The sequence below is a fragment of the Cucurbita pepo genome, chromosome LG09 (genome assembly GCF_002806865.2).
Source record: "Cucurbita pepo subsp. pepo cultivar mu-cu-16 chromosome LG09, ASM280686v2, whole genome shotgun sequence".
In the NCBI taxonomy this organism is placed as follows: domain Eukaryota; kingdom Viridiplantae; phylum Streptophyta; class Magnoliopsida; order Cucurbitales; family Cucurbitaceae; genus Cucurbita; species Cucurbita pepo.
Window position 1 is genome coordinate 4694916 of NC_036646.1, and position 11297 is coordinate 4706212.

Below are 11297 nucleotides of genomic sequence, written 5' to 3' on the forward strand. Positions count from 1 at the left end.
CTAGCACTTGTTTCAAAACTCATTTACGTAATTTTGGCATCCACCATCAACTCTCTTGTCCATATACACCTGCTCAAAATGGTCGTGCTGAGAGAAAACATCGTCATGTGACTGAGACTGGATTGGCCCTTCTCTTTCACTCTCATCTTTCTCCTCGTTTTTGGGTTGACACCTTTAGCATTGCAGCTTATATTATCAATCGGTTGCCTACTCCACTTCTTGGAGGTAAGTCACCCTTTGAACTCCTTTATGGCTACACTTCACATTATGACAATTTTCATCCCTGTGGTTGCATGTTGATCCTTATTTGCATGATTATATGTCTAACAAACTTTCTCTCCGCAGCATTCCTTGTATTTTTTTGGGTTATGGTCCTACTCATAAAGGGTTCCGTTGTCTTGATCCCGCCACCACTAAGCAATATATCACCTGCCATGCTCAATTTGATGAAACTCACTTTCCTACTATACCTAGCTTCCAGGTCCAACCANATTTTCATCATATTGATTCATCCCCCCCTACCACTTCATCACCGCAAACTCCTCGATCCAGTTCATCCCCATGTGATATTTGTTCTGACCTTGTAGATGAGTCTGTGCAGGTTGATACTTCTCTTGTAGGTTCCACTTTGCCACCCTCGACTTCTAATTCGACTTCTATTGAACCTATTGTTGATTCCTCTTCTTTGGGCACTCATCCTATGATCACACGAGCCAAAACTGGTATATTCAAGACTCGTCATTCAACAAACCTTGGTATTTTGGGCTCATCTGGACTTCTTTCTACTCTTCTTGCATCCACTGAGCCAAAAGGATTCAAATCTGCGGCTAAGAATCCTGCTTGGGTGGCTGCCATGGATGAAGAAATTCGAGCGTTACAACAAAATGATACTTAGACTTTGGTTCCTCGCCCTGTCAACACCAACATCATGGGCTCTAAATGGGTGTTTCGTATTAAATATTTGCCTGATGGATCTGTCGAGCGTTTCAAGGCTCGTCTTGTTGCCAAAGGTTATACTCAGGTTCCTGGTCTTGACTACACTGACACTTTCAGTTCGGTTGTCAAAGCTACCACTGTCTGTGTTGTGCTCTCTATTGCAGTCACAAATAAATGGCCTCTTTGACAACTTGATGTCAAGAATTCTTTTCTCAATGGAACTTTTGTTGAACGTGTTCATATGGAACAACCTCCTGGGTATATTGATCCTCGATTTTCCACTCATGTTTGTCTATTAAAGAAAGCCTTCTATGGCTTAAAGCAAGCTCCTCGTGCCTAGTTTCAGCGTTTTAGCTTATTTCTTCTCACACTTGGGTTTTCTTGCAGTCGCGCTGACACGTCCCTTTTTGTCTTTCATCAGCAATCTAACCTTATCTATTTGCTTCTTTATGTTGATGACATTATTGTTACCGGCAACAACTCATCTCTTATTGACAGCTTTACTCGCAAGCTTCATTCTGAGTTTGCTACCAAAGATTTGGGTTCTCTCAGATACTTTCTTGGTCTTGAAGCCTCACCCCCTCCTGATGGTCTCTTTATTAGTCAGTTAAAATATGCTCGAGATATTCTTACTCGTGCTCAGTTGCTCGATAGCAAATCAGTCCACACTCCCATGGTTGTTTCTCAACACCTGACTGCTGATGGTTCTCCTTTCTCTAATCCTACTCTCTATAGATCTCTTATTGGCGCCCTTCAATACTTGACTATAACGCGTCCAGATATTGCCTATGCTGTCAATTCTGTTAGTCAATTCTTGCATGCCCCTAGTGCAGATCACTTTCTTGCTGTCAAACGTATTCTTCGCTATGTCAAAGGAACACTCCACTTTGGTCTTACCTTTCGCCCATCCACTGTTCCTAGTACGCTAGTCGCTTATTCATTGACTGGGCTGGTTGTCCCGATACCCGTCGTTCTACATCCGGCTATTCTATTTATCTTAGTAACAATCTCGTTTCTTGGAGTGCCAAAAAGCAACTTACTGTCTCACGCTCCAGCTGTGAATCTGAGTATCGTGCTCTTGCCACAACTGTTGCTGAACTTCTTTGGGTTACGCATCTTTTGCATGACCTCAAGGTCCCTATTTCACAGTAGCGTCTACTCTTATGTGACAACAAAAGTGCTGTTTTTTTTAGCACTAGTCCCCTTTCTCACAAGCGGGCCAAACATGTTGAACTAGATTATCATTTCCTTCGATAATTTGTTATCGCTGGCAAACTTCGCACACAATATGTACCGTGTCATCTCCAAGTTGCTGACATCTTCACAAAAAAGTATTTCTTGACCTCTCTTTGAATTTTTCAAATTCAAGTTTCACGTTCGTTCAAATCTGACGCTCAGCTTGCGGGGGGTGTTAAGGATAGTTGATCGTTCATTATAAGACAAATATCTAGATATTTGCCTTACATTACAACTTACCATATTTGCCCTTTTATTAAAGGCAAATATATTGTATTCATTTATTATTCTTTCATTTTACTGTTATTTCTATATTATTTTATTTGTAATTTACCATACTTCTATATCCTGTCAATGATTATAAATGAGAGAACTCCTACCACCATTTAGGTGAGGTGGATTCAGCAAACATTTACAATGTCATTGATTATAGTTAATAAATTACTAATTCTCTCACAATATTGATTATGTAATGATACATATTTACGATTTGTATGCTTTTATCTCATGGGTAGAGAACGGACATGCTCTTGAGAATGATTGAAATTTGTTTTTTAATGGATCTATCGATGAATATTTGACTCTCCCAAATCGAAAGTCGTATGCTATATTGAAAGTGTTGTTGATTAGAGTGTTTGATTCTTGAAATTTTGTATAGTTTTTGTTCTACTTATGTTATAGGTTTAAATACATGTATTTTGTCATTGAATTGTGTTATATGTAATTTAGGAGCGTATTAATTCAAACACATAACTGTTGAGGATTGTTGGGAGTGAGTCCCATATTGGCTAATTTAAGGAACGATAAGTAAAGACTTCATTGCTATGAGGCCTTTTGGGGGAAGCCCAAAATAAAGTCATGAGAGGTTAACCTCAGAGTGTACAATATAATATCATTGTGAAGAGTCGTGATTCCTAATCTGATATCAGAGTCATGCCCTTAACTTAACCATGTCAATAGATCCTCGGTGTAATTCTCTTGTTAGGAAACATTAGCCCACCGTCCCATAAAAAAAAATTATTGTTTTTTTTTAGCTTTAATTTAAAAGATATTAAAATTTTGGAAATAGACATTTCACCGAGATGTGAAAATTCCATTGAGCACACGTCCTTTATATTCAAATTAAGAAAATAGTTGAGGTGAGTAATGACAATACTTTTAACTTATGATTGATACATATCCGTAAATCCTCTCTCTTCCTTCTTTCTCTTCTCCTCAAGATTCATGTACCAACTTCTCTTTTTTTCTTCTGGATTGGATCGGAAAATAGAAGAGTTGTGCGGGAATCAAAAATACAAGGGAGGTTCATGGCCAAGGGTAAAGATGCCCGATCTGATTAATTAGCTNCCTAGTTGTTTAAAATAAGCTGAATCTGATTAATTAGCCGAGGGAGACTTCTATCCCTTTAGACTAGGCTTGGTTTCTTGTGTTCGGCTCTTCTTTAGAAAAAGTGAAAGACATTCTATCCTCACCATCGTCAAATCTTTTAAAACAAGTTCAAGTAAAAATAGCTTAGATTTTAAAATCTTTATAAGAATTCTAAAATGATTGTGTTTGTGTAATCTCCAAAAATATTAGAATTATAAAAAAAAGGATAGTCCCTGGGGATTGGCCACCGCTACAAAAGGGACGTCCCTCACTCCATTTTAGCATCCCACTTGAACCGTCAAACTAGTCGGATATTACACTTTCTGACGGCTCAAGACCAGCATTTAGGCTGATTTGGCTTCTATCTAATACATTCGGACCCTTTTCTCCTAGTTTCAATTTTTCAGAAGCGTTTAAAGTTAGTGTAACTATCTTTTAGCTAATTTAAATTGTTAGAGTTAAATGTAAAGTATTTATGCAGACATAGCAAGTTTAAATGATTATGAATAAATTTAAATTATTTTATGCAAAATTAGAATTAATTAGTTTAAATTATTAGGAGTAAATTTAAATTAATTTCAGCACAATTAAGCTTAGGGTTAATTAGTTTAAATTATTAAGAGTAAATTTAAATTACTTTTAGTACAATTAGGCTTAACTAGTTTAAATTCTTAGGATAAGATTAAATTATTTTAGGCTTAACTAGTTGAGTCAATTTACACAGTAGAATTCTAATCGATGACTGTTGGACTCCTTAGGCATAAATGAATTTTAGAGAGCAATACTAAGCTAGCATCAAAGATCGTAGTAGCGTCAACCTAAGCAAACCACGTAAGTGACCAATGCACGTGTCACACAATTATGCATGAGATTTTATGCATGAGAGTCACATAGTTTATTATCATGGCATAATGTATGAGGTAAGACAAACATCCATTTATGTATGGCATAAGTCTGTGAATTATTCTTAATAATTCTCATACATTTTGTAGTACATACCATAGCTTTTATGGCAGGGTATAAGAAGGCTCATAAATCATAGATTATCAATTTCATAACTATACAACATGTCATGGTCTTATGATAGCATATCATAATATGGCAAGACACGACATTAACATATTTTAACATGGCATCACATAGCTTAACATGGTATAACATAGCATAGCATAACTTGGCATAACATAACCTAGTATCACATAACATAGCATCATATATCATTCATATATATGAAACGTGTCCGAGCCATGAGACACGCAATATCATACATAATAGAATTCATCCAACCAAGTCGATAATAAACCCACTTACTTGGTTGGCCTAAACGAGAGAATCTAAATATTGCTAAAGCTAGTTCGACTTCGTCCTTCAAAGTTAGTTTCAACCGAGGTGGACTCACTACATCACATTAAGACACAATAACGAACTAAACTTATCTAAATTATCGAATAAATTAAAGTTTTAACTCAAAATAATTTAAATTGAGCAGGTAGGAGTCATACTTACTTTCAATGCCTCCCATAAGGTAAAAAATATTTTCGGACGCATGTCAGTCAAAATTGTGCAACCCGATCAATAACCACAAGAGTGATGAAATGGAAGGACGCACCTCAATAACAACAATATATGCTCAATCGGGAGATAACATCCTTCCATCTTCCACCTTCTTTTTCAATATCACTATACAACATGTCATGGTCCATAGTGCACCTCAAACACTCATTCTCTCCCTCTATTTTAAGAAGAAGATTGTGCACAAAATCATGCGCTTGATTGATGTTATCTCCCGATTGAGCATATGTGTTACTATAAGCAAGATTAACGGTATATTTGATTGCCTAGATGGTAACCTCGGATGGAACGCCTATGTAGTTCGAACACAGAAGATTTGTTAGAGACGATTAAAGAGTGAGACCCTAGTGTTGTTGACCGATTTTGTAACGATACAGAAATAAATAAATAAATATATATATATATATACATTTGGCTCGGTTGCCAGAAAACCTGCGAGAATTCAAATGAGATTCAAGAATTCTCGGACATGCCTTCCCGATCCTTATGACTCACAAAAAATAACTCCACATTTCTCCCCATCTCGAGCCAGATGCTCTAGAGAAATGTAAAAGGGAAAACATAGAGAAAAGTAAAGAGAGAGAGAGAGAGAGAGGAACCCAAGAAACAACCACGACGAGTCCAACCAGAGAAACCCGACACCCACATGACCCCAAACCTCCTACCAAAAACCCCAAAGCCTACCTACATGGAAAAATGGGACAAACAAGCGATAGAAAGAGTTTAGGGAAGAGAGAGAAACACATCGTAAATTCATTAGCGGGATCTGAGAGTTGGGGAAGTTTAGGGAGTCATAGATCATATATGTATGTCGTTATGAAATAGTACGAAAATACTATGCAATGTGATTGTTATGCTGTATTTGATAAATTGATATGCTTTATGATGTGATATGCTATGTTATGATTTCTTGAAAACGTTCTTGGGATATATTATGTAACTCTTATGATATATGATATGATATGTGCACGATATGGATTGTTGTGTCTGAAAGCATAAAAACGATATGATATGAGTTATATGTTTGATGAATGATATGATGGACATGAGAAATGACAACTAGCATGAAATACAACCCCGACATACGCATGAAAGTTATGATAAATTATATGATAAAAGTTATGAGATATGATATGAAAAATGTTATGATATGAAGAAGACGCTAGTGGGGTTGTATTAAGGATAATTAAAATGGAAAGATATTCGGACCTCATGCATTATTGTGTGCTCATGCATCGGGGGTGACCCTATTCCTTTACGGTAGTTCGAATGTGTACGCTAATAGGTAGGGGAACGATCATTATGTTTGACATCGTGTAGTCGGGATGGTCGCTACTCCTAACGGGTGTCTAGCATCAACAACTCCTAAAGAATGCTCGTCTGACTAGAAATGAGCCCAGGAGGTGTGCGAACCGACTGGTTGGTCCATACTCACACGTATGGGCCGTGTGTAGAGAAATTAATTATATATCCAAGTTGCCCGTTAGGATAGCCACCATAGAAAAATAAACTGTTATGATAGGTTCCATGCAAGTAACTACGTGTCTTTGTATTTTAACCCCAATAGGGGGTCGCTTACTGATNTGTATTTGATAAATTGATATGCTTTATGATGTGATATGCTATGTTATGATTTCTTGAAAACGTTCTTGGGATATATTATGTAACTCTTATGATATATGATATGATATGTGCACGATATGGATTGTTGTGTCTGAAAGCATAAAAACGATATGATATGAGTTATATGTTTGATGAATGATATGATGGACATGAGAAATGACAACTAGCATGAAATACAACCCCGACATACGCATGAAAGTTATGATAAATTATATGATAAAAGTTATGAGATATGATATGAAAAATGTTATGATATGAAGAAGACGCTAGTGGGGTTGTATTAAGGATAATTAAAATGGAAAGATATTCGGACCTCATGCATTATTGTGTGCTCATGCATCGGGGGTGACCCTATTCCTTTACGGTAGTTCGAATGTGTACGCTAATAGGTAGGGGAACGATCATTATGTTTGACATCGTGTAGTCGGGATGGTCGCTACTCCTAACGGGTGTCTAGCATCAACAACTCCTAAAGAATGCTCGTCTGACTAGAAATGAGCCCAGGAGGTGTGCGAACCGACTGGTTGGTCCATACTCACACGTATGGGCCGTGTGTAGAGAAATTAATTATATATCCAAGTTGCCCGTTAGGATAGCCACCATAGAAAAATAAACTGTTATGATAGGTTCCATGCAAGTAACTACGTGTCTTTGTATTTTAACCCCAATAGGGGGTCGCTTACTGATTATTTCTTAAAATACTAAAGTCAAGTGCTACTCTATTTTTCAGGTAAAGGCAAGACGCTTCTGTAAGGCTGACGGTGACATCGCAATCATGAGATTGTGACAGATGCTTGGATAGTTTCATATTTAATTTTTAGTAGACCATACGTTAGTATAGGTTAATTGCATATCCATTTAGTAGCATATAGATTAGTTTAGGACATTTCACTTGGATTGTTTTTCATTAAGCATACGTGTAACTGTATGCATGAATATCTATATATTAACTTCAAGTGATTAAATGTGTAATTCTCCCGGTAGAGAGTAGGTAGATAAAACAAATTAAGACTAGGGTGAGGGTATCAGTTTGGCTAGATGGTAGCCTAGGATGGAATGTCTCTAGTAGTTCGAGCGAGTAGAAATTTACAAGACAACCAGAGGTGTGGCCCTAGTTCTCTTGACTGATTCAAAACTCACCGAGTCAAATTTGAGAAACTTGGAAACCTGAATCCATGTCAACATAGTTTTGTTTTAAATGTTTTGTTATGAACTCTATTTTGATATAATGTTAAGATATTGTATATTTGGTTTAAATTTTTTTTAAATTTTTTTTGTAAAAACCCTGCCGTCTTTTTATACTATCGAGTCAACTCTAGTTGCAATCTATGCGTCGTTCTAGCTCAAAAATGAATTCATGAAAGTAATGGTATTAGAGCCAAAGGTTTCTCTATGATCCAACTCGAGGGACGCCTTACCCAGACCAAGTAAGTACACCTCTAAGGCTTAACCATGATCAAGCTAATTCTGGAGTAAGTCGTCTTGGTATCTAAGCAACCATCATAGATTCCAAGTTCGATCTAAGAGTCATTCATCTTCTAACCAGCTCTTGGTTGGAATCAATCCGTTAAGTTAGCTTTCTTTGTAAACGTTTTGCAAGAATTCTAGAAGGATCTCTAGCTTTGCAAAATCTAGCATTGTATGGCGCTTATCATTTGTTATCAGAGCATTTGGTCGACATCTTTGGCTGGCTCTAGAGGTGAAATATCTTTATTTCGTTAAGTTAGCTTTATGTGCGAAATTTTGCAAGGATTCTAGAAGGACCTCTAGCTTTGCAAAATCCAACATTGTGAGCGCTTATGATTATGTTATTTTCTTTCGTTAAGTTAACTTTACCTTCTTCTTTTTATGTCAATTTTTTTTAGTCTTTCGGATTAAAAAATATATATATATGAGTAGAAAAAAATATATATGTTAGTAGAGAAAAAAAAATATTCCGTTTTTGTCCAGAAACAAACGAATAATTTGATTTGAGGACAAATCCTTTTTTAAAGAAAGGGGATGATATGAATCCAACAACTGATCACTTGAATGTACCCAAACAAGCAATTACAAAATATAATACAAAGAAGATTCAAGTATCAAATCAAGAAAATAATGGAGTGACTGACATTAAAAAGTGATTAGAAGACCCGTCTTTGGTAGTTGAACTACCAATTAAGACAATTTATGAATGTCTTGTTTTCTTTAATTTGTATTTAATAGCATTTACGAGTAATTTGTAGTTGGTGGTTGAATTTTATTATGTTAGGGTTATCTTGTGGCCTATTTAAAGGCATGTAATATTCAATTTTGAAATCAAGGTGGAATACAAAAACCTTGTCGTTGAAACCATTTGGGTGGTATGTTTCTTTCAAACCTTGGTTTAGGTTTAAGGTTAAAAATCGATTCTGGAGTGAGTGGTTTTGGTATCTAAGAGTGATCATCATAGATTCCAAGTTCGATATAGGAGTCATTCATCTTCTAACTCACTCTTGGTTGGAATTAATCCATTAAGTTAGGTTTTTCTGCGAACGTCTTGCAAAGATTCTAGAAGGACCTCTAGCTTTGCAAAATCTAGCATAGTTGGCGCTTATCAGGTTCTCCTTCCTTATAATTGAGAATTGTCACTTTCCAAGGTGACCCTCGAGATTGGAGAGATAAACAAGTGAAGGCATTAAAAGTTGATGCAAAAGTAAACAACAAAATCACACGNATCAAGAAAATAATGGAGTGACTGACATTAAAAAGTGATTAGAAGACCCGTCTTTGGTAGTTGAACTACCAATTAAGACAATTTATGAATGTCTTGTTTTCTTTAATTTGTATTTAATAGCATTTACGAGTAATTTGTAGTTGGTGGTTGAATTTTATTATGTTAGGGTTATCTTGTGGCCTATTTAAAGGCATGTAATATTCAATTTTGAAATCAAGGTGGAATACAAAAACCTTGTCGTTGAAACCATTTGGGTGGTATGTTTCTTTCAAACCTTGGTTTAGGTTTAAGGTTAAAAATCGATTCTGGAGTGAGTGGTTTTGGTATCTAAGAGTGATCATCATAGATTCCAAGTTCGATATAGGAGTCATTCATCTTCTAACTCACTCTTGGTTGGAATTAATCCATTAAGTTAGGTTTTTCTGCGAACGTCTTGCAAAGATTCTAGAAGGACCTCTAGCTTTGCAAAATCTAGCATAGTTGGCGCTTATCAGGTTCTCCTTCCTTATAATTGAGAATTGTCACTTTCCAAGGTGACCCTCGAGATTGGAGAGATAAACAAGTGAAGGCATTAAAAGTTGATGCAAAAGTAAACAACAAAATCACACGGAGACAATTATTATCTACAAAGTCTGAATGCACATGATTGTTTTTAATGTATTTCTCTCAAATTATTTTTAATGTATTTCCTCGCTCACATTTTCTAAAATATTTCTCTCAAATGTGACCCGAGGCTCGAGCATACGCCNATTTGTAGTTGGTGGTTGAATTTTATTATGTTAGGGTTATCTTGTGGCCTATTTAAAGGCATGTAATATTCAATTTTGAAATCAAGGTGGAATACAAAAACCTTGTCGTTGAAACCATTTGGGTGGTATGTTTCTTTCAAACCTTGGTTTAGGTTTAAGGTTAAAAATCGATTCTGGAGTGAGTGGTTTTGGTATCTAAGAGTGATCATCATAGATTCCAAGTTCGATATAGGAGTCATTCATCTTCTAACTCACTCTTGGTTGGAATTAATCCATTAAGTTAGGTTTTTCTGCGAACGTCTTGCAAAGATTCTAGAAGGACCTCTAGCTTTGCAAAATCTAGCATAGTTGGCGCTTATCAGGTTCTCCTTCCTTATAATTGAGAATTGTCACTTTCCAAGGTGACCCTCGAGATTGGAGAGATAAACAAGTGAAGGCATTAAAAGTTGATGCAAAAGTAAACAACAAAATCACACGGAGACAATTATTATCTACAAAGTCTGAATGCACATGATTGTTTTTAATGTATTTCTCTCAAATTATTTTTAATGTATTTCCTCGCTCACATTTTCTAAAATATTTCTCTCAAATGTGACCCGAGGCTCGAGCATACGCCATTATTATCTACAAAGTCTGAATGCACATGATTGTCTTGTTCGCTGGGTTAGAACAAGTGTCATATAATTATTGTCCCGATTCCACAAGAATGCAATTGTGACAAATATCTAGTATGCCCCAACTCTCTTAAACATTTTACTGAGGGGCTTATGTTAGATATGTGTGAGAAAAATAAGGTCTTCAGTTTTATTGAGGGGCTACCGTAGGTGAAAGTCATGTTCTACAAACAAAGAGTTCAAGACTTTTCCATAGCCTATGCTACAACTGAACGACTGTTTGATCTTAGTATTGATCAACTCCAAGGGATAAGGCAAAACTAGGTGTCCGCAAGTGGTGGAAATAAAAATTATCGACCCAACTCCCCAAAAGTGGGGAAGTGTCAGACTTGAAGGCAGAGGAGAGGAATATGAATCCTCCCAACAAAGAGATAGAACTCCATTGCAGAGACCTCAGGCCTCACAGCCAGAACAACCATAGTCAAAGCTAAGGCCCCTCATCTT